Source organism: Lolium rigidum, chromosome 5 (assembly GCF_022539505.1).
Source record: "Lolium rigidum isolate FL_2022 chromosome 5, APGP_CSIRO_Lrig_0.1, whole genome shotgun sequence".
NCBI classification, from domain to species: domain Eukaryota; kingdom Viridiplantae; phylum Streptophyta; class Magnoliopsida; order Poales; family Poaceae; genus Lolium; species Lolium rigidum.
The window spans coordinates 254,259,957-254,270,913 of record NC_061512.1 but is presented as its reverse complement, the minus strand read 5'-3'; positions in this window follow the sequence as shown (position 1 = coordinate 254,270,913).

The window sequence follows — 10,957 nt, the reverse complement described above, 5'->3', positions numbered from 1 at the left end:
ATCAATGCACAGTTCACACAAGTGTTTGCTTCTTGAGGTGGAGAGAAATAGGTGAACTGACTCAACATTGAAAGTAAAAGAATGGTCCTCATAGAGGAAAAGCATCGATTGCTATATTTGTGCTAGAGCTTTGATTTTGAAAACATGAAACAATTTTGTCAACGGTAGTAATAAAGCATATGCATCATGTAAATTATATCTTATAAGTTGCAAGCCTCATGCATAGTGTACCAATAGTGCCCGCACCTTGTCCTAATTAGCTTGGGTTAACACCGATCATCATTGCATAACATATGTTTCAACCAAGTGTCACAAAGGGGTACCTCTATGCCGCTCTGTACAAGGGTCTAAGGAGAAAGTTCGCATTGGATTTCTCGCTTTTGATCATTCTTCAACTTAGACACCCATACCGGGACAACATAGACAACGAGATAATGGACTCCTCTTTTAATGCTTAAGCATTCAACAACAGATTAATATTCTCATAAGAGATTGAGGTTATTTGTCCAAAACTGAAACTTCCACCATGATTCATGGCTTTAGTTAGCGGCCCAATGTTCTTCTCTAACAATATGCATACTCAAACCATTTGATTGTGAAAACCGCCCTTACTTCAGTACAAGACGAACATGCATAGCAACTCACATGATATTCAACAAAGAGTGGATGGCGTTCCCCAGTAAACATGGTTATCGCACAACAAGCAACTTAATAAGAGATAAAGTGCATAATTACATATTCAATACCACAATAGTTTTTAAGCTATTTGTCCCATGAGCTATATATTGCAAAGGTGAATGATGGAATTTTAAAGGTAGCACTCAAGCAATTTACTTTGGAATGGCGGGAAAATACCATGTAGTATAGGTAGGTATGGTGGACACAAATGGCATGGTGGTTGGCTCAAGTATTTTGGATGCATGAGAAGTATTCCCTCTCGATACAAGGTTTAGGCTAGCAAGGTTTATTTGAAACAAACACAAGGATGAACCGGTGCAGCAAAACTCACATAAAAGACATATTGAAAGCATTATAAGACTCTACACCGTCTTCCTTGTTGTTCAAACTCAATACTAGAAATTATCTAGACCTTAGAGAAACCAAATATGCAAACCAAATTTTAGCATGCTCTATGTATTTCTTCATTAATGGGTGCAAAGCATATGATGCAAGAGCTTAAACATGAGACAATTGCCAAGTATCACATTACCCAAGACATTTATAGCAATTACTACATGTATCATTTTCCAATTCCAACCATATAACAATTTAACGAAGGAGAAACTTCACCATGAATACTATGAGTAGAAACCAAGGACATATTTGTCCATATGCTACAGCGGAGCGTGTATCTCTCCCATAAAGTGAATGCTAGGATCCATTTTATTCAAACAAAACAAAAACAAAAACAAACCGACGCTCCAAGAAAAAGCACATAAGATGTGGCCGAATAAAAATGTAGTTTCAGGGGAGGAACCTGATAATTTGTCGATGAAGAAGGAGATGCCTTGGGCATCCCCAAGCTTAGACGCTTGAGTCTTCTTGATATATGCAGGGGTGAACCACCGGGTGCATCCCCAAGCTTAGAGCTTTCACTCTCCTTGATCATGTTGCACCATACTCCTCTCTTGATCCTTGAAAACTTCCTCCACACCAAACTCGAAACAACTCATTAGAGGGTTAGTGCACAATATAAATTGACATATTCAGAGGTGACACAATCATTCTTAACACTTCTGGACATTGCATAATGCTACTCGACATTAGTGGATCAAAGAAATTCATCCAACATAGCGAAAGAGGCAATGCGAAATAAAAGGCAGAATCTGTCAAAACAGAACAGTTCGTATTGACGAATTTTAAAATGGCAACAGACTTGCTCAAACGAAAATGCTCAAATTGAATGAAAGTTGCGTACATATCTGAGGATCATGCTCGTAAACTGGCGTAATTTTCTGAGCTACCTACAGGGAGATAGACCCAGATTCGTGACAAAGCAAAGAAATCTGAGACTGCGCAAGTAATCCAAATCTAGTACTTACTTTTCTATCAACGGCTTAACTTGGCACAACAAAACTCAAAACTAAGATAAGGAGAGGTTGCTACAGTAGTAAACAACTTCCAAGACACAAATATAAAATAGAGGTACTGTAGTAAAATAAACACATGGGTTATCTCCCAAGAAGTGCTTTCTTTATAGCCATTAAGATGGGCTCAACAGTTTTAATGATGCACTCCCAAGAAATAGTAGTTGAAACAAAAGAGAGCATCAAAAAGCAAATTCAAAACAAATTTAAGCCTAACATGCTTCCTATGAAAAGGAATCTTGTAAATAAACAAGTTCATGAAGAGCAAAGTAACAAGCATAGAAAGATAAGACAAGTGCAGCTTCAAGATTTTCAGCAAAAAGAGAGGTGTTTTAGTAACATGAAAATTTCTACAACCATATTTTCCTCTCTCATAATAACTTTCAGTAGCAACATGAGCAAACTCAACAATATAACTATCACATAAAGCATTCTTATCATGAGTCTCATGCATAAAATTATTACTCTCCACATAGGCATAATCAATTTTATTAATTGTAGTGGGAGCAAATTCAACAAAGTAGCTATCATTATTATTCTCATCATCAAATATAGGAGGCAAAGTATTATCAAAGAAAATTTTCTCCTCAATGTTTGGGGGACTAAAAATATCACACTCATCAAAACCAGCTTCCCCAAGCTTAGAATTTTCCATGGCATTAGCAACAATGGTGTTCAAAGCATTCATAGTAATAACATTTCCATTAGCATGCATATAAAGTTCCATGGGTTTTTTAATTCTCTCTTCAAACACATCATGTCCTAATTCAAGATAAAGTTCATAAAGATCTCTCATATTTTTGTTGTTTTCCATTAAGCCTAACTAGTGAAATCACACAACTTAGTATTCTCAACAGTACCCATTTTAGCAATAGTAAATAAAGCAAACTAAGTAAAATAAATGCAAGTAACTAATTTTTTTGTGTTTTTGATATAGAGTGCAAGATAATAATTAAAGTAAAACTAGCAACTAATTTTTTTGTGTTTTGATATAATGCAGCAAACAAAGTAGTAAATAAAATAAAGCAAGACAAAAACAAAGTAAAGAGATTGAGAAGTGGAGACTCCCCTTGCAGCGTGTCTTGATCTCCCAAGCAACGGCGCCGTAAAATATGCTTGATGGCGTGTATTTCACACGTTCGTTGGGCAACCCCAAGAGTAAGGTATGATGAGCACAGCAGCAAGTTTTCCCTCGTGAAAGAAACCAAGGTTTATCGAACCAGGAGGAGCCAAGAAGCACGTTGAAGGTTGATGGCGGCGGGATGTAGTGCGGCGCAACACCGCAGATTCCGGCGCCAACGTGGAACCCGCACAACACAACCAAAGTACTTTGCCCCAAAGAAACAAAGTGAGGTTGTCAATCTCACCGGCTTGCTGTAACAAAGGATTAACCGTATTGTGTGGAAGATGATTGTTTGCAGAGAAAACAGTAAAAACAAGTATTGCGAAGAGATTGTATTTCAAGTAAAGAGAATTGGACCGGGGTCCACAGCTCACTAGAGGTGTCTCTCCCATAAGACGAACAACATGTTGGGTGAACAAATTACAGTTGGGCAATTGACAAATAAAGAGATCATAACAATGCACATACATATCATGATGAGTATAGTGAGATTTAATTGGGCATTACGACAAAGTACATAGACCGCCATCCAACTGTATCTATGCCTAAAAAGTCCACCTTCAGGTTATCATCCGAACCCCCTCCAGTATTAAGTTGCAAGCAACGTGACAATTGCATTAAGTATGGTGCGTAATGTAATCAACAACTACATCCTTAGACATAGCATCAATGTTTTATCCCTAGTGGCAACAAGACAACACAACCTTAGAACTTTCTCGTCACCGTCCCAGGTGTCAATGCCGGCATGAACCCACTATCGAGCATAAGTACTCCCTCTTGGAGTTAAAAGCATCTACTTGGCCAGAGCATCTACTAATAACGGAGAGCATGCAAGATCATAAACAACACATAAGCATAACTTTGATAATCAACATAACAAGTATTCTCTATTCATCGGATCCCAACAAACGCAACATATAGAATTACATATAGATGATCTTGATCATGATAGGCAGCTCACAAGATCCGACAATGATAGCACAATGGGGAGAAGACAACCATCTAGCTACCGCTATGGACCCATAGTCCAGGGGTAGACTACTCACTCATCACTCCGGAGGCGACCATGGCGGTGTAGAGTCCTCCGGGAGATGATTCCCCTCTCCGCGCAGGTGCCGGAGGCGATCTCCAGGATCCCCCGAGATGGGATCGGCGGTGACGGCGTCTCCGGAAGGTTTTCCGTATCGTGGCTCTCGCATCTGGAGGTTTCGTCACGGAGGCTTTAAGTAGGCGGAAGGGTAGGTCAAGAGGCGGCACGAGGGCCCCACACCACAGGGCCGCGCGGCCAAGGGGGCTGCGCCGCCCTAGGGTGTGGCCCCCTCGTGGCCCCTCTTCGTCTCGTCTTCGGTCTTCCGGAAGCTTCGTGAGAAAATAGGCCTCCGGGCTTTTATTTCGTCCAATTCCGAGAATATTTCTTTACTAGGATTTCGAAACCAAAAACAGCTAGAAAACAAGCAATCGGCACTTCGGCATCTTGTTAATAGGTTAGTTCCAGAAAATGCACGAATATGACATAAAGTGTGCATAAAACATGTAGATAACATCAATAATGTGGCATGGAACACAAGAAATTATCGATACGTTGGAGACGTATCAGCCAACCACTATGCCATTTGTGTCCACCATACCTACCTACTACATGGTATTTCTCCGCCATTCCAAAGTAAATTGCTTGAGTGCTACCTTTAAAATTTCCATCATTCGCCTTTGCAATATATAGCTCATGGGACAAATAGCTTAAAAACTATTGTGGTATTGAATATGTACTTATGCACTTTATCTCTTATTAAGTTGCTTGTTGTGCGATAACCATGTTCCCGGGGACGCCATCAACTACTTTTTGTTGAATATCATGTGAGTTGCTATGCATGTCCGTCTTGTCTCGAAGTAAGGGAGATCTACCACTTTAATGGTTAGAGCATGCATATTGTTAGAGAAGAACATTGGGCCGCTAACTAAAGCCATGAATCATGGTGGAAGTTTCAGTTTTGGACATATATCCTCAATCTCATATGAGAACACTAATTGTTGCTACATGCTTATGCATTAAAGAGGAGTCCATTATCTCGTCGTCCATGTTGTCCCGGTATGGATGTCTAAGTTGAGAATAATCAAAAGCGAGAAATCCAAAATGCGAGCTTTCTCCTTAGACCTTTGTACAGGCGGCATGGAGGTACCCCTTTGTGACACTTGGTTAAAACATGTGTATTGTGATGATCCCGGTAGTCCAAGCTAATTAGGACAAGGTGCGGGCACTATTAGTATACTATGCATGAGGCTTGCAACTTGTAAGATATAATTTACATGATACATATGCTTTATTACTACCGTTGACAAAATTGTTTCATGTTTTCAAAATAAAAGCTCTAGCACAAATATAGCAATCGATGCCTTTCCTCTTTGAAGGACCATTCTGTTACTTTTATGTTGAGTCAGTTCACCTATTTCTCTCCACCTCAAGAAGCAAACACTTGTGTTAATTGTGCATTGATTTTTACATACTTGCATATTGCATTTGTTATATTACTCTATGTTGACAATTATCCATGAGATATACATGTTACAAGTTGAAAGCAACCGCTGAAACTTAATCTTCCTTTATGTTGCTTCAATACCTTTTACTTTGAATTATTGCTTTATGAGTTAACTCTTATGCAAGACTTATTGATGCTTGTCTTGAAGTACTATTCATGAAAAGTCTTTGCTTTATGATTCAGTTGTTTACTCATGTCATTACCATTGTTTTGATCACTACATTCATTACATATGATTACAATAGTATGATCAAGGATATGATGGCATGTCTGTCGTCGTGGTGAACGAGCAGATGCCATAGGATGGCTTAAGTTGGGGCCGAATGGACGTATGAGGATTCGGGGGAGGGTTTGCGATTAGATGGGAAGAACTTCCGGATGCTTTCCTCAAGAACACAACCAGAGGCCGGTATACAAGAAGAGAGGCAAGAGGAAGAACTCTTTACTAGATCGCTTGTTTTATTAATCTCAACATGGTTACAAGCTCATGTACATTGATCTCTCTCTGGTCATGCTATGGATCGCGCCTGTAGGAGGCAGTACCCCCTCTCCTTATATAGGGGAGAGGGTGGCTTACACTGGAAGAAACCCTAATGGCATCTTTGACTAGACAAACTACTTTACAAAGCTACTTTAATCATAGATGACGCCGGAGTCCTCTTTAATCAGGGACGCTGACGTCCTCCGGCTTCTTTGACCGTCACCCTTCTCTTTATCGTCAGCCATTCGTCTAAAGTTACTTTGCTTAGCTCATCTTTGTCCTCTAGCTCTGGGGAGAATCTTTGACCAGTCCTGCCGACAGGCTCTCCTTTCCGGTATCTTCTTTACCGGGTTCCGGCATGCCCCCTTGGGGATACCGGCCTAGCTTTGCTTTCCCAAATTCCTACCAGGCTTCCGGTAAGAACATTAAACCGGTATCCGGGGGTTTGGCATGCCTTTGGCATACCGGGGGTTATCCCCCCAACATTAGTCCCCGAAGCTGGTATAGCCTGGAGGATTCTATCCTACAGACCATGCCAGGTTCTCATTTCCTTAGGATACCGGTTTAACTACTCATGTCTTGAGCTTAGTTCCGGCACCTTTACCCTTGTTCTTTCTCTTCTCCTTGCAAGGCTCGTTTCGGCATCTCTTTTTTCCGGTATCATGTGTCTTTACTGCTTCCTCGGCGAAGTCGAGAATATCTCGGGCCCCGCGCCCGACGGAGACATGCGCACCGTGACTGTCGCGCCAGTGTCAGTTGTCATATCGCTTCGACTCCCGCGCGCTCATTTAATGCAACGCAGCGGATCCCACTATCTCTTCGGGATCCCGTGTGCGCCTCCGTGTGGCTCCCCATTTTCTCGCGTGTATTCTCTTGCCACGTGGCGGCCCAAGGCGCGAACCGTCGTGGGCCGTGAGGCGAACCGTCGCGGCCCAGCGGTTTCCTGCCCACCTTCTCTCTCCTTTATAAACAGAACCGCCCCTTCTTCTTCGTCTTCTTCGCATTATCCTCCTTCGCGCACAGAGTTTCACGCTTTTGCGCCTCCGCCGCTCTCCGCCCACCGTCGCTCGTTCAAGCTCCGGCGCCCGTCGAACTCACGCCGTGCCTCCGCCGGACTTCGCTGCGCGGAGATCTTCGGTCGTGACTTCACTGCTCCCGCTGCATTCGTACTTCTTCGCAGGCTCCTCCGCCTCGCCGTCGACGGTGCTCCCCGGCGACCGCAGATCCGTTCCGCCGCCGGCAAACACTTCCCCCAGCGACTCCGCCGCCTAAGGTTAGTACCAATCTCCTTTCGCTCGTCCTCTGCTTGCTTTCCAGATCTTGGGTCTTTAGTGTTCTTATTTCCTCTTTTTCTTTGGTTTTCTTTTCACTCGTAGATCTTCACGCGGGGTTCAAGTCTGGGATTCTTGTTTTTTCGCCTCCCCTTGCAATGTCTGACGAGGAATCCTCTTCTGCATCTTCTTCTTCCCTTTCTCTCAAGCGCCGTAGATCGTCTCACGGTGAATCCACGGCGTCAGATCCGATGGAAACCGATTCCGGCAATCAGCAGGAAACCGGTAGCCATCAAGAGCCCGGCGGCCACCTAGAATCCGGTAGCTTTAGCCAAGCATCCGGTAGTTCAACCTCTAGCAGCTCTAGCCAACCTTCCGGCGAGGAGCCTTCCCCAATCACCCGCGGAGCCTGGATGGGCTCCAACGTTACCGAGCTTGAGATCGATTGGTTGTACCGGTCTCGCCGGATTCCGGAAGGTGTCACTTGCCGGATTCCGGGTGACGAAATCGAACCGGATCCTGAAGATGACGAATATGTCGTCTTTCTTGCTCACTTTGAGTGTGGCTTCGGCCTTCCTGCCTCCTCTTTCTTTCGTTCGTTCTTAGACTTTTACAAACTCCAACCTCACCACCTTCCTGGCAACGCCATCTTCTACCTCTCTTGCTACGCCACCTTTATGGAGGCTTATATCGGCATTCGTCCCACTCGTGAGACGTTTGCCCGCTTTTTTGCTCTTCGGATCAACTCCGTTCAGGGCAAGGATATCCCCAAGCCCAAGCCGCCCGTGGAGTGCGGTTCTTGCATAGTTGGCTCCCGGCAAGGGAGCCCTTTTCTTAAGTTTTCCGGCCTCGAATCTTGCCGGTTGTGGCAAGGGACCTTCTTCTACGTGAAGAACAGTGGCCGTGCCAACCTCATCGACCTTCCTCCTTTTCAAGCGGGGCCTCCTAGCAGGACCAACTGGGGCTACAACCCGATAAGCGATCATGTCGAAACCAGCCGGGTGGTGCGCTTCTTGGCCTCCTTGAAGAAGGAGACCAACATATGCTCGGATGATATCATCCGCACGTTTATTTCGCGCCGGGTGCTTCCTCTGCAACGCCGCATGCATAGGATGAGCGAGATGTACGGCCCAGGCGATCCCACCAAGATCACAGGTCGTCCGCTTAGCAAGAGGGATGTCGTTCGCAAGGCTAAGCGGATCCGCCGAACCTGCTATGCCATCCGACCGGGCGTGGGGCCTCCTTCCTCTCGAAGACCGATAATCCTCCGACCCAAGAAGTAAGGGATTATGCGGCTGGGGCTGCTCTTGGCCGGTAGCTTTTTGTTCTTGCTAATCTTACTTTTTTCTTGTCTCAGAGCCAAGGACCGCTTCCCCTTATCGAGCGCAGCGGCGTGGACCTTGCCAGCCCCGCGCCCTCGACTCCTTCGACCCGGATCCCTATATTTTCTGGAAGGACTTGAAGATGGGCAAGACCCCGGCAGCTCACCTTGGCCGGTCTCCGCCAAAGCCAACCGGCTCCGCTGACGACTTGATCACGCTTGAGGTATTTTCTTTTCCGGTTTCCTTTGCCTTCTGTTATCGCTTTCCTGTGAATTGCTTCTTATCCAAGCTTAACTCATAGATCCATGAGCACGTGCCGCCCCTGCGCGCCGAGGCCGGCTCCGAATTTATGGACAAGCTCATGGCCCAGGGCCAAAAGAACAAGCAGCCGGCATCTGATGCCGGTGCCAGCCAGGCCCGTCCCCCCAAGCGCTTCCGGACGGAGCCCCTGGGGGAGAAGCAGGTGGGCATGCGTCGCTACGGGCGCAAAGCGATGCCAACTTCTTCCGGGTAAGTTACTCATTTTCCGGTTGGCCTCTTTTTCGCCAAGTTCTTTTTCCGGTTTCCCTTTTCCAACCGTTTTTCTTTCTTTTTCTCAGCCCCGCGCTCAAGCTTGGCCCAAGGCCATCGGGCTCTGAAGATTCCGCAAGGACTTCAACCCCTCCTCCTCGCTCAAGCCCGGCACCACCTGGTGCCGGCAACATCTCTGCCTCCCTTTCGGGGGGCACGACAAGTTCGGGGCATGCGGCCCCTTCATCATCAGATCACCGCACGGAGGAGGATCCTTCCTTCCCTCCAGAACACCAGGACACCGGCGCCAGCAACATCGGCGCCGGAGAAGAAGAAGCTACCGGACGGGCGGAGCCTCCAGCTCCTCCCGTCCTTGAAAAGACAACAACTTCCGTGCCGGAATCTTCCGCGCCGGAAGGCTCCAAACCGGGTGACGCGCCCAGCGCTCCCGCCTCCCCGCACCCTCCCCGATGCCGCCGCCGGTGCTCCTCGCGCCAAGCCCCTCGGGGCCGCTTCTACTGCGCCGCCGCCCAAGACCACCAAGCTCATCAAGGGGAAGGCGACGGCCTCCGGCCGCCCCTTCCGGCGGCCAGCAGCCCTTGGCGCTGCACGTCGCCAAGGCCGCCAAAGATGCCGCCACGAAGGACACCGGCCTCCTTGGCCGCATCACGGAGTTCAAGCGCCAAGGCCGAGATCTGGGGCACCTTCTGCCCTATGCCCAAAAGTGGAACGCCGCGGACGTAACCCCGGCGACCCGCGGCTTGGGCAAGGACCGGCTGCCGGCTCCTGATCCGCCGGGGACCGGTCGTCTGAGGAGCACTTCATGCGGCTCCGCAACGCCGTGAAAGAGCTTGATAGTGCGTGGTACGATGCCACGACCAACTTGATGGTATGTTTTTCTAATTTGTTTCAATCTTTATCGGTTTCTTCGTTTCCGGCTTTGTTTATCTTTTCTTTGATTTCATGCCGGTTTCTCTCTTGTCTATCTTCCCAGTCCCCGAGTTTTGTGGTGAGAGCGCAGCTCTTAGTGCGAAACTTAACTTAAAATCTTAGCGTGAAACCGGCACTGCCAGTCCCCGAGTTTCGGGTTAAGAACCTTGTTCTTAGCGCAAAACTTGGCTTAAAAACTTAGCGCAAAACCGGCACTGCCAGTCCCCGAGTTTCGGGTTAAGAACTTTGTTCTTAGCGCAAAACTTAGCTTAAAAACTTAGCGCAAAACCGAGCACTCTGCCGATCCCGAGTTTCGGGTTAAGAACTTTGTTCTTAGCGCAAAACTTATCTTAAAAACTTAGCGCAAAACCGGCACTCGCCGATCCCCGAGTTTCGGGTTAAGAACTTTGTTCTTAGCGCAAAACTTATCTTAAAAACTTAGCGCAAAACCGGCACTGCCAGTCCCCGAGTTTCGGGTTAAGAACTTTGTTCTTAGCGCAAAACTTATCTTAAAAACTTAGCGCAAAACCGGCACTGCCAGTCCCCGAGTTTCGGGTTAAGAACTTTGTTCTTAGCGCAAAATTTTACTAACCTCTTTTTCTTGAACAGCTCACGGCTGACGCTCGGAAGGCTCTCTTCGAGGAGCTTCTATGGGAGCATCGGGAGCTCTCTCGAGGCGCACGACAAGTGCCAAGGTAA